Source organism: Mustela lutreola, chromosome 3 (genome assembly GCF_030435805.1).
Source record: "Mustela lutreola isolate mMusLut2 chromosome 3, mMusLut2.pri, whole genome shotgun sequence".
Taxonomy (NCBI): Eukaryota; Metazoa; Chordata; class Mammalia; order Carnivora; family Mustelidae; genus Mustela; species Mustela lutreola.
The window spans coordinates 28595653-28622834 of record NC_081292.1 but is presented as its reverse complement, the minus strand read 5'-3'; the positions used below and the strand labels follow the sequence as shown (position 1 = coordinate 28622834).

The 27182-nt window shown below is 37.0% G+C and overlaps 1 long non-coding RNA gene across 1 annotated transcript in view; it reads left to right on the top strand.

The window, feature by feature from the left end:
* The window catches only part of LOC131826487 (uncharacterized), an 83498-nt gene extending 61073 nt beyond the window's left edge, over positions 1 to 22425 (top strand). Inside the window, exon 4 of the long non-coding RNA XR_009351619.1 lies at positions 17986 to 22425. This is a non-coding gene — a long non-coding RNA (uncharacterized LOC131826487). The remainder of the gene's footprint in view (positions 1 to 17985) is intronic.
* Positions 22426 to 27182: the final 4757 nt, after the last annotated feature.

Sequence of the window (27182 nt, the reverse complement as noted above, 5' to 3'; positions counted from 1 at the left end):
TATTTCACCAAACATATGAGCCTTCAAATAGATTTTAGCATTCAGATTCCCTTCAAATTTTGGTAGACAGAAGCATTACCCAACAATACTTTAAGAAAAGGCAAATTCGGTACTCCATCCACACAGATTCTTGTTTTGTAGCTTTGAGGTGGGATTCTGAAGTCTGCATTTTTCTCTGTTATTTCTCGGGATATTCACCCTTTGAGGCTTTTGAAATTGCTACAAAGGCAAATTTCAGTCAAATGCTCACTGTCACCCTCCTGCGTGTCATAATATTCATTCTCCGCAGTGCAAATATAAACTTCATCAAAACATTCTCTTGCTCAAAAATAAGGTGGTGTGTTTTTGTGGTTTTCATATTGTGAGGTAATTCTTTGTGAATTTAGGAACAGCCTTAATAACTTTAACATCTTGGTTTAAGATTTGCATATGAGTGAAGGAATTACTCATGGATAATTCAACATTTAGATGAAATGCAGCATTACCTGACATTCATAGACTTGACCGCAGTGTGTCAGAAACGGAGGAAGAATCTACAGGGTTGTTTTCGGGAAAGGAGAGTTTTTGGAATAAATTAGAATTTATGCCGGGCCATTTTAGGTTGTTCTCAGATGTTACTCATTTATTTTAATGTGTCTTTATTATTTTGTTTTGGTCTTTCATAAGTCAAGTTTAGCCTCACTTGAATGAAGTTGAAAAATGGCAAGGGAAATTTTGAAAGGAGTTTTTGTTTCTTTGTTTTGCCAAACAATATATGAGGTGTTTGTAGTTGAAGTGAGTTAGAATGTGTTGTATTTTATAAAAGTATCTACCTGATTTCTAGAATATTCTGGATGGACATTGTCCAATTGAACATTGTACAGTGATGAAATTCGTCCGTATCTGTACTGTCCAATAGGGTAGCCACTAATCACATGTATACTTGAAATGTGGCTAATGTAATATAGGCTGAATTTTCAATTTTTTAATCTCATTGAATTTTACTAACTTAAATTAAAATAGGTACATGTAGCTAGTGGCTACCAAATTGGACAGCACAGGTCTAAATAGTATATTCAGAATTCATCTATAGCCATATATATAGAACTTGCATATGTCAAGCCCAAACAAAATTCAAAGTCCTTAAGGAAAATTCATGTTTCTTTAAAGCATGATAACTAGAATAGTGACTCTTAAATTAACCATTCAAGGAAAAGTCACTCAACTTTTAGGCTTTTATCTTCCTCAGTGGAATAAAGAGGAACGTGGCCCAAAAAAGTTTTTCTAACTTCAACACTTTACAATTTGCATTTAAATTGCTTCTAGAAACTTAATGAAGAACACAAAGAAATCCAGAGTACATTTTTCTTGGCTGGCTGTTGTTTTCTCTATCGATTTTTCTTTCTGTGGCCTTTTGCACTTTCATAATTTCAGTTACCGTCTCAGCTCTAAACCTCTGCATGTGTCCACTTACCCATACTCTTATCCTACAGTTACAGTGATTTAAGGCTATTTCTTTTCAAATATTCTACTTTCAAACTCAGTGTAAACATACAGACATATGTGCTGAGTCAGGTGCCCCTTTCCCCATGAACGTGTTAGGATCCTAACCCCCAGAACCTCAGAATGTGATCATATCTGGACGTAGGGTCTTTAAGAAGGTAACTAAATTAGAATGCAGTCATTAGGGTGAGCCCTAATTGGATATGGCTGGTGTCCTCATAAGAAGAGGGCATTAGAACACAGATACACATAGAGGGAAGACCATGCAAAGACACAGGGTGATGTCCATCTATGACCAAGTGGACCCTCGGACAAAAGCGGCTCTGCAGACATCTTAATCTTGGACCTCTGGCCTCCAGAACTGTGAGAGAACAAATGTCTGTTATTCAAGCCGTCCAGTCTGTGGGACTTTGTCGTGGCAGCCCAGCAAGATAATATCCCAAACACTAAACTTAATGGTTTAGTCAGGTTGGCACATTACCTAAAGCTTCTTCAAAAAATTTTTTAAAGATTTAATTAATTTATTGGACAGACAGAGATCACAAGTAGGCAGAGAAGCAGGCACCCCGCTGAGCAAAGAGCCTATGCAGGGCTGGATCCCAGGACCCTGAGATCATGAGCTGAGCCCAAAGGCAGAGGCTTAACCCGCTGAACCACCCAGGGCCCCTTTAATTTGTTTTTTCCTTAAAGGATGCAAACATTTTATCCATTCTACATTAAGGAAACAAACAAACAATATTAGAATAATGTGTTACAGTTTTTAAAGCTTTGGACTTTGGTGTTTCTATTATTTCTTATCTCCTGTTTTTGACAACTCTTGTTTTTCCTTGCTTTGTTGCAGAGATTCCACTTTCTTAGAATCTCTGTATCTCGTCCTTTTATACCCATTCTAATTCTCATTGACTTCTAAGACATGGTCCACGTGATCTTTAAAGTCAGGGTGAGCTACCACTGTTCTCAACTTCCACTGCATTTCACAAAACTCTCCATTTCGCTTATTGACTTGAGTATAGGGTCCCTGTTGTATTGATTAAAAGAAAAAAAAAATCCAGTTTCCTGTACTATGGGAGCTCTTGGTATTTAATGGGCACTCCAGAAACATTTTTGGAAGTAAACATGTCTTAATTCTTTAGATCCTAAGTTCCTTGATAGTTGTTCTTTCTCATGTTCTCTAGATATGCAGAGTTCACGGAGCATTTGCTACATGCAAGCCACTATAATTATTAACCTTTCACTTCATCGGGCCTGTATGCAAAGGTGTATCCAAGGTGTGTTTTCTTTTTGCTAGATTGCTTAGCTGGGTAACCATTCAAGCATAAGAAGTGTCTGCTTGATTGTGCCATCTTACTTAATACTGATCTGAAGTGAACTAGTTGTGCAAAAAGTGGGAAACTGTTATAGTTTGATTTGTAAAGAAATAATAAGCTCTTAAATGTATCTTTGCTTTTAAAAGCATCTCTGCTCTTGACTGTATCTTTCCATTCTTGGAAGATATACAGTAGTTGATTAAATTCAAAGAAATCTTAAATCAGTATGGAAAATCAGAAATTAATATCATTTTTCAGACAGGCAGAGTTCCATCTCTTAAAGTTAGATTTTACTTTAATCACAGATGACCATATTGGCCTTATCATTCATCCAACAGGTCTCTGGGCCAAATGTTCTAAGAAATTTTTTTTTTTTAAATGAGTAACTTGTATTTTATTTTTAAGATTTTATTTATTTATTTGACCGGAGAGATCACAAGTAGACAGAGCCAGGCAGAGAGAGGGGGAAGGCAGACTCTCTGCTGAACAGAGAGCCCGATGCGGCGCTTGATCCCAGGACCCTGAGACCATGACCTGACCTGAAGGTGAGGCTTTAACCCAAAGAGCCACCCAGGCACCCCTGTTCTGAGAAATTTAACAGAAGTATTGAGGGACATAAGAAGTAGTGGTCTCCTTTATTTCAAAATGCAGTTTTGGTTTTTTTTTTGTTTTTTACTTGTGTACATTTCTGAAAAGAAGAGTTCAAAGTGGCAATGAAGGCAAGCCTGAGAAGTAATGGTCTCTCAGTCTGCAGCTTCTATAAATTGAAAAACATATGGGAATTTACCCAGGAAGTAAGATAAAAGAAAAAATTGGAAACAATAAAAAAAGGAGAGCTAAACTTCATCTCTCTGTTCAGTTCACATAGGACTTAAGACCATAGACACCATCTGCTTGAAATTCTGTTGATGTGGTCTGTAATTTCAAAAAATCCCGAGTTACACCTGTGCCTAACTCTATCCTCTGTATCCTCCCTCCATGGAGGAAGCAGAATATTCCTGATGGATTCAGAGTTAGGGTCAGGGTGGGGGTGGGGACTTAGTTGAATTTATTATTCCTTTCTGTCTTCACCACACAGCATCATCAAGATGTAAGAGCCTTATCAGGACTTCTAGTTCGGTTCTCTTGACAGATGAGAAAAATGAGGCCCAAAGGAGTTAAGATCTGGGACAAAACCAGATGTTTTCTAATTCCCCCGAGTGTCATTTTCACCAGTTAGAGAATGCTAACGATTAACATTCATTTGAACTGAGCTACTGTTACATGGAAAGGGGACAACTGTGGTTTCTAAATATCTAGGTACAGATTGAGGCAGTTCTAATTTTCATGCGTATCCAGAGAGAAATGTCAGGCAATTTGATCTTACAATATAAAGGTTATTCATCATTAACCTGGTTGAACACCAGAAAAGGAAATTTTGATGAATAAAATAAAGCTACTGACACCCAAGTTTCAGAAGCTTAGATAATTTAAATGAAGATGAACTTTCTGTTTTTTTCTGATGACATTTACTGACTGGAAAGTCTGTATTGTTATCTGGAGGATTGATGTAAAATGGTATTGCATTGTTAAAAGCACTGTTTTTCATGTGACTCATAACTGGAAAAAAATCAGTTCAATATTACAAATGTATGAGTTGATTAATGTCCAGTTATCTCAGTGTATAAACTACTTCCTGGAGGAAAGCATTCATCCTTTTTCTTAACTTATTATTATAAAAAAAATTACAGTGTTTTTAAATTATGAAAAACATACCCATAAATTTGTTCTGTACTATTACAACTATTATTATTTTGTGTATCCTCTTAGTTATTTTAAATGGCATTCTTAAAAAAAAAAAAGAATCTTAATCTTGGTCCTCAGGGGCAGAGATTTGAGTTTATTATACTCTGTCATAGCTGAGTACATCATGGTCTGGGCAAGGCCATTCTCATTTTATTTTTCTCCTTCATTTTCATCCACATTCCAATTTCATTTGTTCCATTAGTCATTTGTTCTTTAATCTGTGTCCATTGTGATGTATTCATATACACATTCTGGAAAGATCTATTGTGCTATTTTGTTTATCTATGCTGTTATTTTATATAAATGGTCTCATATAAACCTCATTCACCTTATCCTATATTTTTAAGGTGATTTCTTTATAATACTATTATTTCTGCTCTTCAACTCCTTTTTAGAGGTTTGTATCTCAACTATTACATTTTTCATATTCAGAATCTCCTGATTCTGCCTCCTCATGATTCTGTTGATGGTTGATGTTTATAATATTTCACTTGTTTCTTCGAGGATTCCCTTCCTTTCTTTCTTTATACTTAAAATAAAATACATTTTATTTTTAAACTTTTGCTTACAATTTTTATTTTGACCATTCCATTAATTTGCTACTTCTGCTACAAGAGTGTTGAGCTTGGTGTCTTCCTTCTGTAGAACTTGTGCTTGATTTAGGGAGTAGAGTCTGGGGAGAGGGAGTAAGGTGGACCTCTTTCCATGGCCATGCCTCTGAGTGATCCATTCTCCCTCTCTTCCAGGGCAATACCCTCCTCTGATAGTTGCTTCTCTTGAGTTAAATCCCCAAGAGCAGCACTGGTTCTAGAATGTTAGCATGCATCAGAGTAGTCAGGCATGCTTGTTAAAGCACAGGATACTGGGCGACCCAGACTTTTTGATACAGTGATCTGGAGCAGAGAGGAGTGTTTGCATTTCTCACAAGCTACCAGTTGAATCTGATGCCACTGATCAGAAATTACATTTTGAGAGCTACTGTCTTGAATACTGGCATAGAAAGAGGAGAAGTAAACCAATAATTAGGTATTGGCTCATCTACCTCCAGCTATTTTTTTTCTGGTCCTCCTTCCTAACTCCATTCCTGAGTGGAAACCTCTGTTTAGCTCTGACTGGCTCTGGCTGGTCCTCCTGTTGTTTTACTGTCTGGACTAATTAGGTAGAAAGTGATCCAGGGCCTCCTTGAGGCAAGATCAAAGGCCAGGGAAGGAAGTTCTTCTTAGTCTATTCTCTTGATCATAGTTTGGGGCCCAACTACTCTAGTCTGTCCTAATTCAGTTCCCTCATTACTCCCACCTGATGGGGACCTATCAAAGTCTGTTTCATTAGAGCTTTCTCTCTCTCTTTTTTAAATAGTTATTTATTTGAGACAGAGAGAGAGAGAGAGAGAAAACATGAGCCGGGGGGAGAGGCAAAGGGAGAGGGAGAAGCAGGCTCCCTGCTGAGCAGGGAGCCAGAGGCAGGGCTTGATCAAGACCCTGGAATCACGACCTGAACCGAAGGTAGACACGTAACCATCTGAGCCACGCAGGTACCCCAGTTTTGTGTTCTTTAAACACTCTTATTTATTTATTTACTTTTGGCTAATATAAATTGTGTGTATTTAAGGTATACAGTATAGTATTTTGATATACATATACATTGTGAAATAACTGCAATCAAGCTAATTAACATATCCATTATCTTTTATAGTTACTTTTGTGTGTGTGTGTTTAGAATACTTGAAATTTACTCTTAGTAAATTTCAATTATACAATCAATTATTATTTAATTACCACATTGCATAGTAGGTCTCTGGACTTATTAGTTTTATGACTGGAAGTTTGTATGTTTCAGTCAGTATCTCCTTTTTTCCACTGTCCCTCTCCCCCAGCTTCTAGTTACCACTCTTCTGCTCTATATTACTATGAATTTGACTTTTCTTTTTTGAGATACCATATGTAAGTGAGGTCATACAGTATTTGTCTTTCTGTGTCTGGATTATTTCACTTTGCATAATGTCCTCCAGTTTCATCCATGCTGTCACAAATGGCAGAATTTCCTTCTATTTAAAGTTGAACAATATCCCACTGTATGTATGTGTGTGTGTGTGTGATCTGCACCCTTGATAGTTAGTGATATTGAGCTTTTCATGTAGTTGTTAGTCAATTGATGTCTTCTTTGGAAAAATGTTGATTTGGGGTCCTTTGTACATTTTTAAATTGGGCTTTTTTTTTGATATTGAGTTCTATGAGTTTCTTACATATTTTGGATATTAGTCCATCTACAGATACATGGTTTATAAATATTTTTCCCCATTTCATAGGTTTTCCTTTCATTATATTGGTTGTTTCTTTTACTGCACAGAAACTGTTTAGTTCGATGTAGTCCCACCGGTTCATTTTTGCTTTTGTTGCCTGCGCTTTTGGTGCCGAATACAGAAAATCATTGCCAACACTCATATCAAGGAGCTTATTCTCTATGTTTTTCTCTAGGAGTTTTATGGCTTCCTGTCTTGCATTTAAGTCTTTAACCCTTTTTGAGTTGATTTTTGTATATGGTGTAAGATAAGAATTCAATTTTATTCTTTTGCATGTGAATGTCCAGTTATCAGCACTATTTATTGAAGAAACTATCCTTTACCCATTGTATATTCTTGGTTCCTTTGTCAAAAATTAGTTAACTATGTATGTCTGAGTTTATTTCTGGGATCTCTATTCTGTTCCATTAGCCTATAGGTCTGTTTTATGCCAGTACCATACTGTTTTGATTACTATAGCTTTGCGGTATAGTTTAAAGGCAGAAAGTGTGATGTTTTGTTCTTTTTGCTCAAGATTCCTTTTGCTATTTGGGGTCTTTTGTGAGCCCATATGAATTTTAGGATTTTCTTTCTATTGCTCGAAAAATTCCATTAGAATTTTGATAGAGATTGCACTGAATCTGTAGATTGCTTTGGAGAGAATGGACATTTAAAAAATGTTAAATCTTCCAATCCAGGGTCATGAAATATATTTCCACTTATATGTATCTTCAGTGTCTTTCATCTATTTTTTTTTTCAATGTACAAATCTTTTACCTCCTTAGTTAAATATTCCTAAGTATTTTATTCTTTTTTTCTTCTTCTTCTAAATGGATTGTTTTCTTAGTGTCTCTTTTGAACAGCTTTCTGGTAGTATGTAGACATGCAACTGAATTTTGTATGTTGATTTTGTATCTTGAACTATACTGAATTCATTCATTAGTTGTAACAGTATTTTAGTATTCTTGTAAGATTTACTACATAAGGGGCACCTGGGTGTTTCAGTCATTAAGCATCTGCCTTTGGCTCAGGTCATGATCTGAGGGTCCTGGGATCAAGGCCCACATTGGGCTCCCTGCTTAGTGGAGAGCCTGCTTCTCCCTCCCTCTACTGGTGTTCTCTCTCCCTCCTTTGCTGTTTCTCTTTGTCATATAAATAAATAAATAAAATCTTAAAAAAAAAAGATATACTACATAAGATCATGTCATCTGCATAGTTTTATGTTCTGAGATACACTGATCTCCCTCTTATTTGTGCAGCTTCTCTAGGGTCAAATGTGGGGGCAGAGCCAATATCTTATATTAGTTTGTCATGTATAGTTTTTCAATGTTTTATTGTCTATCTAGAACCTATAATTGATATTTTAAAGTTTATAATTATGATGCATAATAATGATTATGGAATACTGTAGTAACACATTACTTGGATAAACCATTTTGTTTTATTTTTAAAAGATTTATTTATTTATTTAAGAGAGAGAGCACATGCAAGGGAGGGGGAGAGGGAGAGCGCCAAGCAGACTCCCTGCTGAGCGGGGATCCAGACGTAGAGCTTGATCCCAGGAATCTGAGACCATAACCTGAGCAGAAGTTTAGACCCCTAACCCACTGAGCCGCCCAGGTGCCCCAGCAAACTATATTTTATTTAATTATTCCTTATTTGTGGATGGTTGGGATGTTTTCCACTACCTCAACATTAGTAATAGCATTAAATATATTATCTTTTAGCAGCTACACAGGTATTTTTAGACACTTTCCTTTTTTTATTGTTTTCCAGTATTCTGAAAGAGTTAAGGCAGCTTTCAGAAGAGCTTTAAAGTTCTGGGAGAATCTGGCTCTTTGTGTCTGATTCATTTTCTGAGTGGGTGGTGTATGGCTCTAACCTTGTCACTGACAGGAAAGTTCAGATTTCACACTGTAAAGAAAGAAGAAGTCTGTCCTTACAGCTCTCTTTGACTGAAGTATTTGCCTTCAGATGAGATTATACACACTTTTCCATCATCACTCTGGTTCTTGCTAGTGTCAGTTCTTCTTTGAATTGAAATTGCAATTTCCTTTGTTCATCTGAGCTATTTTTAAACCTTGGCAGCTCGTTTGAAAGGCACAACTTGTGTTCCAGGTTTATCCTGTTCAAATATAGTAATAATGGTTATACCATTGAGTGCAACCAAAACAAGCAAATGAAGGAAAGCATGTATTTCCAAAATCAATGTTCAGATGGCATGACTTTCGTTTTTATATAAACATAGCATTTTGGTAAGCAACGTTTGAGAATAGGTTAGTGAATCATCATGGGAGGAAACTAGAGAATCTTTGATTTTCAAAAGGATGTTTGCAATCATGTACGTCAACTTACCACGAAAAGCAAAACTCATCTACAGTGTGCCTGATGGTCTATCAGTTTTGTTTTTTTTTTTTTAAGATTACTTATTTATTTATTTGAGAGAGAGACAGTGAGAGAGATCATGAGTGAGGAGAACGTCAGAGAGAGAAGCAGACTCCCCGTGGAGCTGGGAGCCCGATGTGGGACTCGATCCCGGGACTCCAAGATCATGACCTGAGCCGAAGGCAGTCGTCCAACCAACTGAGCCACCCAGGCGTCCCAGTCTATCAGTTTTTGACTGAACCCCTTCCATGGCTGGATTACCATCTCATCAGAAAGCCCATTTATTCTTGGATGGCTATAATTTAAAAAGTTCTTCTTTTCATTTTTTTCTTGAATTGAAACCTGTCCTTTTTTTTTTTTTTTTTTTAAGATATTCAGTTGTCCCTTCTGTTTTTATCGCTATTTTTATACCCTTTTCCAAAAATATTACCCATTCTTAAATGTTTGGTCTTCTCTAGAACAACTAAGCTGCTAATCAGTTCTTCTTATCGCATGTTCAGGAACCCCCTTTCTCAGATCTCTGGTTAGGGTTAGGGTTAGGATAAGGGCTAGGGTGAATGCAAGGGTATGTGCCTGGCAACCTGAAGTGCAGACACCTCTCCAGAGAGTAAAACCCCAGACGACTTCTGGGGTGAAATGAAACTTGTCTTTTTAACATCCACTTAATAATATATTGACTTCCTTTTGGAGCCATATAGAAAATGGGGTATGTCTCCTTATCATAATCCTTTAAATATTTGAAGACATCTAGGTAGTTTCCTTGTAGTCTTTATTCTTTGGGATAAGTATCCTTAGGCCATGCAGGTTTTTTGTTTGACAAGATGATGCTATCTAGATTTCTAATCATCTTAAAGACTTTCCTGTATATTTTCCAATATGTCCATGTTCTTAAAATAAGGGCTGTAGAGCAGAAAACATTGGCTCACAGAAGTAATGGAACCACATTGCATTCCTGAAATCTTGTCTTGAGATATTTGGTTTTACAAATATTTTTGAGAATTTCTGCAGTTTGTTATCATATATGGTTTCCCTGTAATATAGCTATAGGTACTCGTTATTTCCAACAGTCTTCTCCTAGAACATAGATGTTAAGAGATGGCACCTCACTCATAGAGTTAGGTATAGAATTGGTAATTATTAAACTCTTTTGTAAGGGCTCTGTCATAAAGCCATGGTGCTTTTGATAGGAAGTATGGTTCATAATAGACAAAAAATTATCATTTATACCTAAGAGCTAATCTATAATTGCAGTTTGAATTTCATGGCCCAACATGGGAGAAAATAAAAAAGAATTTGTTTTAACACACCTCAACTAGTACTAGGCAGTTTTGTATTCCAAGAGGATTTGTGGTCTAATTATTTGTAGGGTATATCAGATTTAAATGAAAAGGGGTCTTTCACTTCATACCCTCCTAATTGCTCAGGTCATTGACCACTCCATATTCATCTCAACAACCTAGGAATCATTTGTATTTTGAAAGAGTATTTGAGAGTTGATTTCGGTTTGTTACTTTTTTGTTTTCTTTTTTTTTCTTCTTTAGGATTTTATTTATTTGTCGGAGAGAGAGAGAGAGAGAGGCAGAGAGCACAAGCAGGGGGAGTGTCAGGCCCAGGGAGAAGCAAGCTTCCTGCAGAGCAAGGAACCTGATGTGGGTCTTGATCCCAGGACCCCGGGATCATGACCTGAGCTGAAGGCAGAGGCTTAAACAACTGAGCCACCCAGGCATCCTTTCGTTTTCTTTTTCTTTTTTTTTCCTAGTTTCTACTCCACACGGATAATTTGATCATTTTGAACATCTTGATTGAATTCAGTCTGTCTATTTAATAGAAAACAAAGTCAGTTAATGTTTAATGACATTTATTATTCAAGTTAGCCACAAGTGTCAATCTAGCTATCCCTTAAAGATATAAAAATAAAAAATATGTGTTATATTTAGCGGTCTATCTTTTTTATGTAATGCGTTAAAGACTTTTTCAATTGTGAAATTTGTGTACAAATATGTATATAATATGTAATAAATATATATACACGCAAATATATGTATATATCTCACGTAACTCAGTTGAAGAAATAGACAACATTATTAATGCCGGAAATACCTTTACAAGCTCTCTGTTCCCCCACCATGTGCACTTCAGACCTCCTTCCAATAGCCATCCTGTTCAAAAACAATCTTAGCTTTTATGATAATTACTTCCTTTTAAAAAAAAAAATGGTTTTATTATCTGAGTATGTATCCAGAGGCAATATATTGGTTAGTTTTGCCTATTTGGGGCCTTAGTAGAAGTACCATTATTTTTTGGATCTTTTTCTATGGCTTCCTGCTTTTGTTCAATGCTTTGTTTATATGATATGTCCACATGAATATGTGCAGTGCATTTCATTTATTTTAATGCTGTATGGGTACATTATAATTTATCCAATTTATTGTCATTATACCATTAGGTTATGTCTAGTTTTTGCTGTTTGTTTTTATCTATTAAGGGTACTGCTGCTAGTAATAATTTTTTTATGTCAGCTGGTACACAGGTGCAAAAGATTTCCCATTATTTACATCTAAAAATGGAGGTGTTTGGTTGTAAACTATATGAATGTTTAACTTTATTACATTGGACCAAACTATTTTCAAAGTACTTATATCAGCCATATATGAAAGTCCCTTATCCCATATCCTTGTAAATACTTGATGTTGTCAGACTTAAAAACTTTTGCCAATCTGGAGGATATATTATGTACTTCATTGTGACTGTAATTTGCAAATCTGTGATTACTGTTGAAACTGAGCTTCTTTGCAAATGTTTATTGTACATTTGAGTAACCTTAATTTTGAAGTGACTGATAAGGTTGTCTTTTTCCTTTCTGATTCATAGGCTTCAAAATAATATTCTTGATATTGGTCATTAAGTGTTATGAATGTTGCAAATATCCTTAACTAATAGAATTTTTACTGCATTTAATATTTATATATTTTTCGAATTGATGTGCTTGATTTTCGTGTGGTTGAATGTATTGTCTTTTCCTTTTTGGTCAGAAATTGTAAGTTCCATATTTTCTTCTCTTTGTTGAGAGCATGAAAATAATTTTTGTGAAAAGCTTTATTGCTTTGCTTTCAATTATTTTGTTTTGAGTGTCAGGAAACATCTATCTATGTTACATATGGACAAATTAAAAACAAAGAACGGTTTCCATTTCTTTGTTTTAAACACAGGACACTTGTATTTATGGAAGAGGCTTACTGTTCTATTTAGTGCTTAAAAACCAACTGTATAAATAACCTGTTTCTGAGTTGTTTTTTTCCCCCATGTATTTAACTGCTTAGAAACAAACTAAAACAGAACTCTGATTCTTCTAGAACCTATTGTTCTATTTCACAGTAGCAAGTAATTTCTGGAAAGTGCTAGGAAATGGTAAAACCAAAGTGTGTAGAACACTTGTTTCTCTGAAGATTCTGGAAGCCATCACTTAGCCACATGTAGGCTAATACTTTCTAAAGTCACATTGACAGCCATCTGAGAATGGAGTGTAGCTATTGCAGGGGAATTTCTCATTGTTTTAACCTTTGTTTTTAGGTGATGATAAACAATCCCTTTTAGCCTAGAAAAAGTACAATTAACCTTTAAGTTCATGAAAGCATTCCTCAAAAGAGGTGAACTATGGTCGAGGATGTTGTCTTGCTTTTTGGTTATGTCTGAGATTTTGCTTAATCCAAGGTCAAAAATATTTCTGTTTTCTTTGTAGAGTTGTATAGTTTTAGATCTTAGAGTCAGTCTGTGATCCATTTTTCAGTTCATCTTTATGTCTGATGTAAGGAAGGGGTCCAGCTTCATTCTTTTGCATATGTGGCTATCCAGTGTTCTAGCACTACTTGTTGAAAAGACTGTTCTTACCTATTGAATTGTCCTAGTACATCTGTTGAAGATCACCTGACCGTGGATTTAAGATTTATTTTTGAACTCTGATGTTTCATTGATCCATATATCTGTCTTTGTTACCACATTGTCTCAATTACTATAGCTTCGATGTAAGTTTGAAATAGGGAAGTGTGCTTTAACTTTGCTCTTATTTTTCTAGATTGTTTTACTTATTTTAAGTAACTTGTATTTTCACATTTATTTTAGGATAGCCTTGTGAATTTTCATAAGAAAGTTAGCTGGGATTTTGACAGGAATTACATTGAGCCTATAGATAAATTTGGGGAGTATTGTCATCTTACAATATTAAGCCTTCTGATTCATAAATATGCATTTCTTTCTATTTATTTAGGTCTTCAGTTTTCCTCAGTAATGTTTTATAGTTTTTGAGTATGCATTTTACACTTCTTTTAACAAATTTGTTCCCAAGTATATTATTTTTTTGTGACACCAATGTAAACGGAATTGTTTTCTTCAATTTTTGATTGTTTATTGATGGCATATAGAAGTAACAATTGATTTTTGTGTATTATCTTATATCTTGCAACCTTTTTAGATTTATTTATTCATTCTAAAAATCTTGTAGGTACCTTAGAGTTTTCTATATACATGATCATGTCATCTATAAATAGAGGTAGTTTTAAGTTGCCTTTTCAATCTGGGTGCCTTTTTTTTTTTTTTTTCTTGTCCAACTGCCCTGGCTAGAACCTCTAGTACAGTTTTGAATAGAAGTAGCAAAAATGAACATTCTTGTCTTATTGCTGTTCTTAAAGGGAAAATATTCAGTCTCTCACTATTAAGTATGATGTTAGCTGTGGATTTTTGTAGATGTCCTTTATCAGATTGAGGAAGTTTCCTTCTATCCCTAATTTGCTGAGTGTTTTTATCATGAAAGGATATTGCATCCTGTCAAATGTTTTTTCTGTATTATTGATGTCCTTTATGAGGTTGAAGAAGTTTCCTTTTCTTCCTAACTTGCTGAGTGTTTTTATCATGAAAGGATATTGCATTTGTCAAATGCTTTTTCTGCTTTACAGAGTTGATTATATATTTTCTTTTACTTTATTATATTGATGGGGTGTATTACATTAGTTTATTTTCAAATGTTAAAGCAACCTTACATTCTTGGGATCAATCCCACTGAGTTATTGTATAGAATTTTTTTTTAATGTTTTAGGTTCAGTTTGTTAATATTTTGTTGAGGAGATTTATGTCTGTATAAGAAATACTGGTCTGTAGTTTTCTTGTAATGTCTTTGGTTTTGGTGTCAGGGTAATATTGACTTCAAAGAGTGAGTTGGGAAGTATTCTCTTCTTATTTTAGAGGACTTTGTGAAGAATTTATTCTCTTTGAATATTTGATAGAATGAACCAATGAAGCCACATCAGCAAGGGTTATATTATCTGGCAAATTTTAACATTATTAACTCAGTATCTTTGCCTGTCATAGATTTATGCAGATTTTTAAAATTTTTTCTTGAGTCAATTTTGATAGTTTGTGCTTTAGTAAGAATTTTTCCATCTCATCCAAGTTACTTAATTTGTCAGTGGATTAAGTCTTTGTTCATGGTATTTTGCAATTAAATGAAGGTTCCCAACAGTTTACTTAATGTTTAGGATGGAGTTTAAGTAAAAAACACAAAATCCAACCCACAGTCAGTAACTAATCTAGTATAATTCCATAAAGGCTATGGATCACACTTTTTCTTTGGAAGGTGAAACTCTATTAATTCAGGTTGTAGAGGGAAGAACCAAGTGGGGAGAACAAATGCTTAGATTCAATCTCTTCTATCAGGATTTTCTTTTTTTTCCTGAGACTTCTGTTTCAAGGATTTCCTGATTCCTATGATTGTACAGGGCTCTATGGTACCAGTTTTTTAATGAGCAGATTGGGCTGGGAAAAGATAAGAAACAGCTATGGTGCTGTTTTTATGAAGGAAAGCCTCTTTCTATTTTTTTAAAACCTTTTTTTTTTTTTTTTTGACAGACAGAGATCACAAGTAGGCAGAGAGGCGGGCAGAGAGAGAGAGGAGGAAGCAGGCTCCCTGCTGAGCAGAGAGCCCGATGCGGGACTCGATCCCAGGACCCTGAGATCATGACCTGAGCCGAAGGCAGCGGCTTAACCCACTGAGCCACCCAGGCGCCCTCTTTCTATTTATTTTTTTAAAGATTTATTTATTTGTATAGAGAGAGTGAGTTGGGGGCAGAGGGAGAGAGAGAGAGAAAATCTCAAGCCGACTCCAGGCTGAGCACTGAACCCTATATGGGACTTCATCTTATTATTATGAGATCATGACCTGAGCTGAAATCAAGAGTCAGGTGTTTAACTGACTGAGCCACCCAGGGGCCCCAAAAGAAGGCCTCTTTTTGAACATCCTTTTCATGTGGCCTAACTCTTAGGTCACAAAAGGGCATTTTACTCAGGACTATCTCCCTGCATAGCTTCAGGCTATGGAGTTTCTAGATCTGTCAGAGTCATATCTAGTCCTAGGTTACCTGCCTGAGGAAGCAGTCTGAGTCAGCCTTGGGGCCGCAGTGTATCCCCCTGATGCCAATTATGCAGTCAACTCCTGTGCCTCAACAAAGGGAGAGATTCCAAAGGCTTTAAGAGCCTTGTGTGTGGCATTCAAGTATGGGGACTCAACAGGCTGAGCAGCAGTAAACTCAAGGACTTAGAGTTCACTTGGGAGTTCAGATGCAGAGTGCGGAAGAAGTCTCCTTTGGATCCATCTCAAGGAAGAAATTTAATGTTATTCCTTTTATACATAGCTTCTGGGCTTTTGGGACTTGAGTCTGGGGGACATCAAGCTTTGAAGAATTATTTGTGGCTGGTCCAGGGTTTCATCAGCCATAGCTGTGTTGAGGTCAGGAAGTCTGCTGGGAAATGTGTTGAAATGTCCTCAAAGGAAGAAAGAGGTCTTGGAAGCCAGTGATTACGTGGGCCTAATCATTCATATTGGAGTGAAGTAGGACTAGGAGCTAGCTCATTTATGTTCATTCAGAGAGAATGGACCATTCCTAGGAATTGTGCAGTCTGGAAATGTTTAACTATGAGGAAATCATTGCATTTAACTTCATAGATTTATGCCTGTTCTTGTATTAGAGATGTCAAACTTGGGGATTTGGGAGATGTCTTATGCCTATTTGTAAGTTTAGTCAAAACCTGAATGACTCTAGGCCTGTCCTCTTGGAAATATATAGCTTTCCAGGAAGGGTTGCAGGAGATATTGTCGTTTCGAGTCAACAGGTGTGGTTAGAAGTTAGGAGAAGGGAGAAGAGGCTGGTGAAAATGACTTCAGCCAGTTCCTCTTCTTATCTGGCTTTCAAATGGAATCTGCATCTTCCAAAATTTTTAACAAATTTGGAAGCTTAAATTTTTTTCTCCTCATAGCTTGGATGTTCTGGGTTCTGACTCTCTGTCTTGATAGGGAGTTAAATTCCCTTTAGAAAAATCATATGTATATATGTGTGTGGCATGTAATCTGACCTAGATCCCTCTTCTCCTGATGGTTTTTTAAAAAAATTTTTAATAAAGATTTTATTTATTTATTTGACACAGAGAGAGAGAGAGAGAAAGAGAGAGTGAGAGCAAGTACAAGCAGGTAGAAAGGCAGGCAGAGGCAGAGGAAGAAGCAGTCTCTCTGTTCAGAAAGGAGCCCAATCACGGCTTGATCCGAAGACCCCAGGATCATGACAAGAGCCAAAGGTAGACACTTAACCAACTGAGCTACCTAGGTGCCCAGATGTTTGTTTAGTAGGTTCTCCCTCCCTGAAGTCAGCATGCTCTGGGTAAGAAAAGCCAGGGGAACCAGCTGTTTACCTTTCCAGGAAAGGCCTTACGTTGATCTCAAGGCTGCCTTGGAAATTTTGAAGGCTCTGGTAACTGCCGCCTTCCACTTTAATGTTCTGACTGCTTCCTCGCCCTCCTGCCCAAATCCCCTCTCTTACTGTGTCCCCATCCCTCTTTCAACTTTTCACATGGTAGCAACAGACCATAAGTACTTTGTGTGCTAGTCTAGCTCTCCATACAGATACTATATGGATACCATATGCATTTAATGAGTCTTAAGTACTTGACTTTTCAGGGCTATTTATTCTAGGTGATGAATCAAAGTTTTATAGGATGTGCTTATTATGTGTCCCTTATTTTATGCTAGTCCTACAAAAAATGGAGATTTATAAATTATAGTAACTAGGAATTTATATTAGAATGATTGATAATAGCAGTGTCAAGGATTTTGGGGGGAAAAATCCTCAGACATTATCATGCCAATCTCTTTTAATTCTCACAATATTATATTTTAGTTTTTGAAGATGTAATTTTTCAGTGTAAATATTGTTTGTATTCCACTTTCCCAAGTAATTATTATTTCTATAAGTCTACCTAATTATTATTAATGGACTTAATCTTATCTATCATTTAGATATATATGAGCGGTTCATTGACCAGAAACTTTTTAGGTTTAATTTAATTTTAATTTTAATTTCCATCCTTCTTTCTTCTTTCTGGCCTTCTTTCTTCCTTTCTTCTATTAGAGCTCTATTTGGAATGGATCTCTTATTAATGTAGGTGTTTACTTTTGTTAAATGTATTTCCTGTGGAAAAATTCCCAAGAGAAGGGTTGCTGGATAAAAGCATACGAATGTCAATGATTTTACAAACAAAAATAATTTTTACATTTTTAATGCTTCTAGCTGTGTCAGTCTACACGTTTCAGCATGGTCTTCAGCATCATAGAGCATCATTTAAAACATGTTTTATTGCTTTGAGATGATTAAATTGTTACCTCTAGCTTGCTTTAATTTGCTTTTCTTTTTTCTTTCCATGTTCCTTCAGAAGCACAATGAGCTGAGGTTACAGAGTTCTACTGACTGGCCTTACAATGCAATCCACTTGATTGGTTGCAAGAAAGTAGGCTCCACGTGAGAGGAAGAGATGGCCTGGCACGAATGCCCTGCCATTGCTGTTACCTGGGAGACTTGTTCTGTTCTCCCAATGAGTTCCTAGCTCTGGTCACCAAGGAGTTATAACTGAGCTCCGTCAGTGGACTCACACATGAGAATGTGCTTTAACCAGTTGGGAACTCTCACAGGGAGTAAGTACAAGGACGTCAAAGCCATTCACAGAATTCTACCAGTGCAACCTCCCATCAGAAGTGCTGTTTAAGGGTCATCTTGGAACCTCAAAAGACTCCACGATCATGCAGAGAAAAGGTATAGCTATCTGAAAAGGTGCCAGGGAAAGAACCTGTCTCCCAGCCAGAGACTGTGTCGGGAAAACAGAAGGCTACTGGATAGCTTCCTCTACCTTCAGAGCCTGTGAAGCCTCAGAGGAAATTCAAAGGGGCCAAGGTAATAGGCCTGGGCCAGTTAGTTCTGGGGAACCTCTGTCTCTTTTCTCGTGCCCATCTGACCCAAGCCGATCCTCCACAGAGGGAGAGCGCCTGAGAGAAGTTCTTTGTGTCTCCCAGACCTCCTCATCTTCCACATGTGGTTCTCTGTACAGAGACAGAGAACTGTACAGAGACCGTTCTATGTACAGCACAGCCTGAGAAAAACAGGCTCAAGGCAGCACAGGCCAGCAGGCACCTTCACCTTGACCCTTTTCAACACGTAAATACCTGAATCCAGGCTGAGCTCTAGAAAGAGAACCTGACTCCAGAGATGGTCATCCATAGTGACAGAGCCAGGTGCCAAGGACTAGGGAGGAGCAACAAGATGTTTCAGCTCCCTCTGTTGGACCTCACCACAGCAGATCTCAGAGAAGCCATGTGGTCTTACGTTACCAGTAAAGGGTACAACTTGGAAGCCAGTTTTCTTTCTTGCTGTGATTCAGGTGAGACTGAAGAAAGTGAACATACATCCTTGAACTCACGGGTCTGCTCAGAAACAACTAATGAATCTTCTTTAGATACAATTGATGCTGTCAAATGCTCTACCACTGAGCTACACCCCCTAGATACAACTGATGAAGAAGAGTAGCTCCCTGAATCCAGGGGCAATGCAGGAAAGTGGGTTCGATCCAAATAGAGTTACCCATCCCAAAGATAAGTTGGATACATGTAAACCACCCAGTAGCCTCAGATCTCTTAAAAAACAACTATTTCTGCTATGCTGCCAACTCCATTGGGCCAGAAGTCCCCAAAACATGGCTTGCACTTGGTTCCTGTGTCCAGTCACAGTATTCTGATGCTTTCATCTGAGCTGAGCTCTACCTCCAGCAAAGCATTTGGCAGAGAGAACAAGATGAGCAGCTTTCCTGAAAGACAGTTTCTTGCGGGCTCCTATGTGGGGCAGAATGCTTCCATTGGCAAGTCTTGCAACAATTTACAGGCCACTCAAAAAAATTGGAGGTCGTTTCTGCAGAAGAGCTGCTGCCCACCATCAGGGTGCTCCTGGGCTGGCTCTGCATCAACCACAACTTCCTCACCACAGGTTGGCAGGGTCTGTTGGATCTGTGAGATCACCACTCTGCTGTTGAACCTGCTGCCTTCAGGGAGCCCTTCAGAAATCAGGCCTGGTGCTGTCCCACCATCTCCATGACCTGCTGCAGAGCTGTAAGGGAGAGATCTTCCCTGGTTCCTGCAACTCCTTGGTTATGTCTTCACCTTTTTTTTAATGCCCTGTTCAAGTTTTCACTCTTGACTGTGTCTGGGTTGGTGGCCAGACTGCCATGCTATGATTTCATTTGTTCCATCTAAACTAAGCATGATCACAATAGCCCAGGATTAGCAGGATTAGCAGATTCAGTTCTCCTTCTGATAATCTGAGAATAGGTGTTTTATGGTAAAATATTGGTATTTTATCTGGCATCTGCTGCTCAAATTTTCCAATTTTGGCTTCTATGACATTGTCTCTTGCCTTCTTCTTCTTCTTTTTCTTTTTCTTTTTTTTCCTCTCCTCCTCCTTCTCCTCCTTCTTCTTCTTCATCTTTTCTGGCTCACAGATGTCTTTTGGGACCTCTTGTCAATCTCTTATCTGGCATATACTCTAGGGGATAGCTCTTTTCCTGCTGTTAGTAGACCTCGGATGTGCACTCTGTAAAGACTGGACATTAGTTAAATTTCCCAGCTGCGATCAGATTGGCATGTGTTGAAACTAGTAACATTAGTCCCCTCCCCACTACCTATTCCCAACAGTCTTCTCTGAGAAACCACCACATCTCAAGGCCAACTGCAATACTCTTTCAGGATCCCAAGTTCTGGAGGCATCAGAGTCTTCCTCTGTCCAGTCCACTCCTTACCAACTCAGTCTCAGATTCATTTACTCCCCCCAGAAGCAAGAAATTCCATTCCTAGCTTTCCTTTACTCCTGGGTTCTCATTTCTTAGTTATCCTAAGCCAAGCTTTTGTGTTTCAGTTAAACTTCCTGTTATTTCCCTTTCTCCATGCTATTAAAAAGCATATTATTATATTTATTAGAAACATTTTGACAAACTAAAGAAAAATAGAAGAGAAAACCCAATGGTGGTTTAACCCAAACATTGCCACTTTTGTTGTTTTGATTATTTATAACCTGCCATGCTTCCTCTGCATACATGTTTTTCTTTCAGTTGTAATTATAATTTTTAAACATTTTTCAGCCTATTTTTTTCAAATTACAAATGTTTCTTACATTATTGCATATTCAATTTTGACCCTTTAGTAGCTGCTTCCTAGCATCATTTGCTTAAGTATTCATCTTGCTTTTCTAATATTTTTAGCATTAAGTCATTAATAATCATATGATAAAGATCTTTGATCCATTAGGATTAATTCCTTAGAATAGATGAGCAGAAATTGATTTACTGAGTTAAAAGATATGTATGTATAGGTACATAACGGACTGAGCCACCCAGATTCCCCTAAACTATTTTTGAAAACACAACCAGAATTGTTTTTCTGGTGGGAGATACTTGGTCATTTTCACATATGGAAAAAAATTTATTCATTGCTATGGAAGATTCTCCCTTCAAGAAGCTTGGGTGGGAGATCCCAAATTGCATTTAGGAGGTTCTAGGCTAGATAATATGAATAGAGTAAGAGCAAGAAAAACTCAGGCAGTGCTTCCTGTCAACACAGTAGAAACTGGAATTGTGTCTCACGGTGGGTTTTGGTTCTTTTAAGCGCAGCACCCAGTCCCATTCTTAAACTTCTGCTAGAAAAAGATGACGTTAGCATGCTTTTTCAGCTATGGACACTGGTGCTATGGCATGTGCTGAGCAAGACACAAATGGGGGTACCATCCAATCACCAGAGTTCTGCCAATTTTTCTGTTATTTATTTATTTTTTTATATGCAGGAATCATGCTCCCTAAGAAAGTCTCCTGTTGTGTTCTGGGGTGTTTCCTTGCTTTCCCTTGTAGGAGCTTTGGAACTTCAGGTGTTCAGCTACCATCAGCAGATAGATACCCTGCTCTGGACTTACAAACACACTGAGAGGCACCAATGGGCTGCCCTGAAGATGTTATTGCTGTGAATTCATGACGTGTCACGGATGACTCTTGCACGGCTTGCTGGTTCCTGGATGCCATACAAAGAATCTTGCTGAATCTGTGGACAAGCAATGAGACAAAGACCAAGAGAGTGTTGTCATTAAATGGTTGAACTTCACTGGGTTTACTTGGAGGATAAGCACCATTGAGGTCATCCTCTGCCGATAGGATCACTCAGGTGAAGCCCCTCGATGAAACATCTTATATTACTTACTGTTTCATCTCACTCTTAAAGTGTTTGTCCTCTTAAAGTATGGTCTTTTGGCTTAGGCCTATGGGACTGTGGACAAAATTTTGTATACTAGGAGAATTAATTTTCTCTTTGTATAGTTTTTTCTTCTCTTCATCAAGGCATTACAGGAATCATAAATAAAACAACAGGTAAAATAAGTGTCTGGAAGAGATTAATCTGAGTGAAATAAGTCAAGCAGAGAGAGTCAATTATCATATGGTTTCACTTATTTGTGGAGCATAACAAATAGCATGGAGGACAAGGGGAGATGGAGAGAAGGGAGTTGAGGGAAGTTGGAAGGGGAGGTGAACCATGAGAGACTATGGACTCTGAAAAACAATCTGAGGGTTTTGAAATGGTGGGGGGTAGGAGGTTGGGGGAACCAGGTGGTGGGTATTAGAGAGTACACGGATTGCATGGAGCCCTGGGTGTGGTGCAAAAACAATGACTACTGTTATGCTGACAAGAAATAAAAAATTAATCAAAAAAAGAATAAGTGCCTAAACCTTAATATTTGTATGAGACTCAGCTGAGGAAAATAACGACTAGAAACTTCATTGTTACCTGGGATTCTGAAAATTAAAGCACTGTGCAATGCACATAAACTTATAACTGGCTGTGGCTATTGCTTAAATGGCCGTAGTGGGAAGGGGACCTTCTATGAGCAATTGCTTTCTAACTCCTTTTACTTTGTAATGTAGGAAAGAACTCTATTTTACAGATGAATAAGGTAAAATCAGTCAAGTTAAGCCTCTTTCTCAAAGACATGAAGCTACTAAGTGACTTATTGGAGATTTGGTTCCAGATGTACTTAGCTTCAAGTTTGTCCCAGGAAGATTTGGCTCACTTACTATAAGCACACAAAAGCATGGAGTATCCAGTAACTAGCAGGAAAAGGACTCTTAGTGAAGGTCAGTGACAAACTATAAGGCAGCTTGTGCGATCCAGAAACCCTTACTCTAACCCCACCTGACTGTGATATGCAAACTTCCGCTTTTATCTAGATGCCCCTAGGCAAGGACATGCTAGTGGAGGGGAGAAACTGCCCTGACAGGGAGTTTCAAATCTGACTTGAGAGGGTATTTACCCAGGAAGAAACTTCTTCAAATGGGAAGACACTGAGTTATTTTACTAGGTAAGCTTTACATTTTGAATAGAATAGGTTAAAAGGCAAGATATATATTCAGACAACAACTAGAGTTAGGTATTTCTTTTCTATGTCCTGAGTTACAGTGTATAAATTTCAACCTCGCTATTAATGTTTGTTATATGTGCTTTTCAAGCAGCTAGGAACTATATTTATTCTGATTGAATAATATATTTTGACAGTAAGAATTTTTCTTATGAGCCTAAGACTCATATTTCCATCTTCTTCCTCTACATAGGCTGCTGGAACTTTCCATATATCTGACGTTCAACAAGTCTTGCAAGGAAGTTATTACTTCTACCTGAACTGGCCTTTTCCTTGTACAAATTATCTTAATAGGTGGCATTTAGGTAGATTTGAAATACTGGTTCTGTTCTCTTCTAACTGCCCATCCTCTCCCTCAACCAAAATATTTAATCATTAGCATACATCCCCACACACACACCCACACATTGACTTATGTGGTTGGGAGGGGAGTGTTGGCAAGTCAGAAATTTGTAGAGCAGGCTGACAGGTGCGAAGCTCTTAGGCACAGCATGATGCTTGCAGTCTTGAGGCAGAATTTCTTTTTCCTCAGGGAAATTAGAGTTTTGTTCTTAAGGCCTTTATGATCTTTTAATTGATTGGGTGAAGCCCATTTCATGTGCTCATTATTGAGATAATCTCCTTTACTTTACATCAACTGACTGTAGAAGTTTGCGGCATCTACAGAACACCTGTACAGCAGGGCTAGGGGAGTTCTGTTCAGTAACTAGTACTGGATACTGTTAGTCTAAACAAATTGATGCATAAAAGTAAGCATTGTACACAAGCAATTTCTCAACAATTTTCTGAGTGTATCCGTAAACACCAACAACTTCCTAAATTATTAGTTAACTTATTAGTTCCAGATATTTGCTGCTGTGGATACATGAAAAGTAAGATGTATTTCCTGTCCTTGAAGAAAGAGCTGAGACAGAAACTGACATCTAATCAAATACATTATAATCAGTAGTGAACAAAGGGGCAGGACACTGGAGAGGAGATAGTGACGGTGCCATCTAGGGAGTTTACAAAAGAGATACTTCCAGTCAAACATTTCTAAATCTACTGTTTAGATCCATTGTCACCACTGTACCTCAAGCCTTCTTCAGCACGAGCTGAAACATGACCACATCCTCTTACCATACCTCCCTCTAGCTCCCCCCGCCACTCTTTCAGCCACTCCTGCCTCCAGCTTGCCACCAGAATTACTGCACTCTTACATACCTGATTAGGTCTCTTTCTTGGTTAAAATGCAGCAGCTCCTTATTGCATCTAAGTCCAAATTCCTTAGCATAGTGTAAATGGTTTAGGACTAGATAGCCACAATCTATTCTTTCCAGATTTATTCAGCATTTCCTGTCTCTCAGTCATATACTCCATTCTACAGCCACAACAAGCAGCTGACATTTTCTGAACCTACATTTCTTTTTCTTCTTTTTTCCCCATATCCAAATATTTCACACACAATTCCCTTTGTCGGAAATGCTCCCTATCTAGCAAGATTTTATTTATTCTTCCAGACTCAACATAAATATCTCCTCTTCTGGGAAGGATTCTTCATTTCTGGGTGCAGTTAGTTGCTCTTTCCTTTGTACTTTTATTTTACAAAAAGCTCATACACTGTTACAACTCATATTTGAATTGTATCTCTCTCTTACTAAACTCTGGGTTTCATAGTGACAAGACCTGTATTACTCATTTTGCATCATCCTCTCTCTTACAGCTTGCATCAAACCTGGAACATGTTAAATATCTAATATATATTTGTTGACGAAAAATTGCACATTTTTCTAAACTAGTGCCTCAGTATTTCTCCAAGTAAATGTGGACATCAAAGATAAAGCCCAATACTGTTTAGAATCATTCCAGATAATTTGGTATTGTTTCTTGCCTATCAGGTTGGGGCTGTGCTTAAGTTGTGAAGATCTGAGTTCAGTTTTTTGCTTTATCACTTACTAGTGATAGCTAGTTCATTGCTCTGCATTTGGTTTCCTCAAATAATATCTGCTCCATACTATTAAGCAAATGAAATGAAATCATGTGAAAGCTCTGTAAATGAATGCCCTACATAAATGTCACCGCTGCTTATGAAGCTGCTTCCCATGAAGTTATCCCATGAAGTTGTGCACTCTGCATCCATGGAAGATAACTTATTCCTTTATCATATGATTTTTATAACATTTTCAGGGGAATTTTTTCTTCTCTCTTTGTCTTGATCCAAAGCAGAAGAAATTACACTCTCTCTTTGCTAAGAAACTTAAGAAAACATGTACATGTCCTTCTTGTTTGGATTTGTTGAATCAAGACCAGGGGATATAAAACCCTGGTGATTTCTTGTTCAGTATCTTATTACATTTATCATCTTTTTCTTTTTATCATTGTGCATCTGAAATGGGTTTAAATGGCAACTAGAATTGTTTTGTACACTAGGGACAAACGTGGAGTTTTATTTATTAAGTATATGTAATTATGTGTCTTAAAACATTTAATGAGCTTCTATTTAGTATATGAAATACAAGACAGAAAGAATATATGATACCTGTTCCTTAAGAGCTTGTAAGTAACTGGTACATTGAAACATTGTAATGGTAGAACAACAGTGTACCTAGTAAGAAATGCCAAAATGAAATCTTTAATTTCATGGATAAATGTATTTAAATGGCAAAATTCATAAAACAAACTGATATTCATAGGATCTGAGGTCTCTTCACAGAGGAAAATATACTAATGTTAACCTATCACAAATTTAAAGAAAATTAATATAACTGTGATTCTCAAAATAAGTCATATTTACAAAAATAAAATGATCCTACTAGAAATTCTGGTTCCTAGCTATAAGCTTTATAGCAAATATTTTCTTGCCATTTCAGTGATGCCTGATCTTTTTAAAAAAAATTGAGATTTAATTGACCTATAACATTATCATAGTTTCAGGCATTCAACATAATAATTCAATACTTGTGTATATTGTGATATTGCCTTATCGAAACACAACCTATGCGTTTATCATTCTCAAAGAAAGTCAATCAGTACAAATGCGTATACCTGAAGTTATTATGGAATCAGTGAATCTTAAAATACCGGGTAGAATAATTTGTCTTTTCAAACAATTCATGTCTTGAATGACTATTTCAAATGTATGGTTTACAATCTGCCTTTAGATTTTATACTTTGTGAATCAGGAGAACACTACATAGTCGTTCATCTAGAGGATGTCTGTCTTGATTTTGCTGCACACCTGTTAAAAATTCCTGGCTCCTTTGGAAATGCCAACGTACACCTTTCCAAACAAACTTCTGGATTTTCCTACTATAAGTAAGTATTTTTTTTCTTTTCTTTAATTAAGTCACTATAATGCAGTGCTGAGGAGTATGGGCTTTGAGCCAACCATTCCTGCCTCAATTTACTTTCAAAAGCCAAGAAAATGGATAAATTTTAGATTTATTTTCTTGAACTGATTTTCTTTGAATTGATTTGCTTGTCATGCAGATCAAATGAGCCAACATATGTAAAGCAGTTTGTGGGATGCTGGTCATGGGGTGGCAGAAATACAGCTACCAGTTATGCCTCTCTTGAATTATAACTAACTGGAACATCTGAATAGTTTGTTCTGTTTCAAAACCAAATGGAGAGGCTCTTGGACAGAGTATTAATGGGTGAACATTTAATTTTATGTTCTCAGTTTTATAAAGAAACTCTAGTCCCTGACTTGGAAAAAAAATGAAATAATAATCTGAAATCTGATGTTCACATAAAAAAACTTGTGATCATTGAATGATCACTGAATATTAGAGCTGGATTGATTTAGGACAATATCTTTTCTTTAAACATACAGCATCTGAGACCTAGAGAGACAAAACAACTTGTGCATGGTTATATACAAAGGGGTAGCAAGGTGGGAAGCTCCACTTTGGTTCATTCTTGGAAAGAACCATGACTCACAATTTTTTTCCTCTCTAACCTATTAATGCGGCAGGTTTATCTAATAGACAAAACTATATTTTTCAAATGCACTGGTATATATACAATATTTAAAGTAAGGCTCATAAGGGTGAATAAAATATTTTATAAAACAGAATTCCACTGCTAATTTATTTTCATTCTTTATTTTCTAATAAAATGGAGGTGTATTAGGGTGGATGAGTTTATTTGTAACTA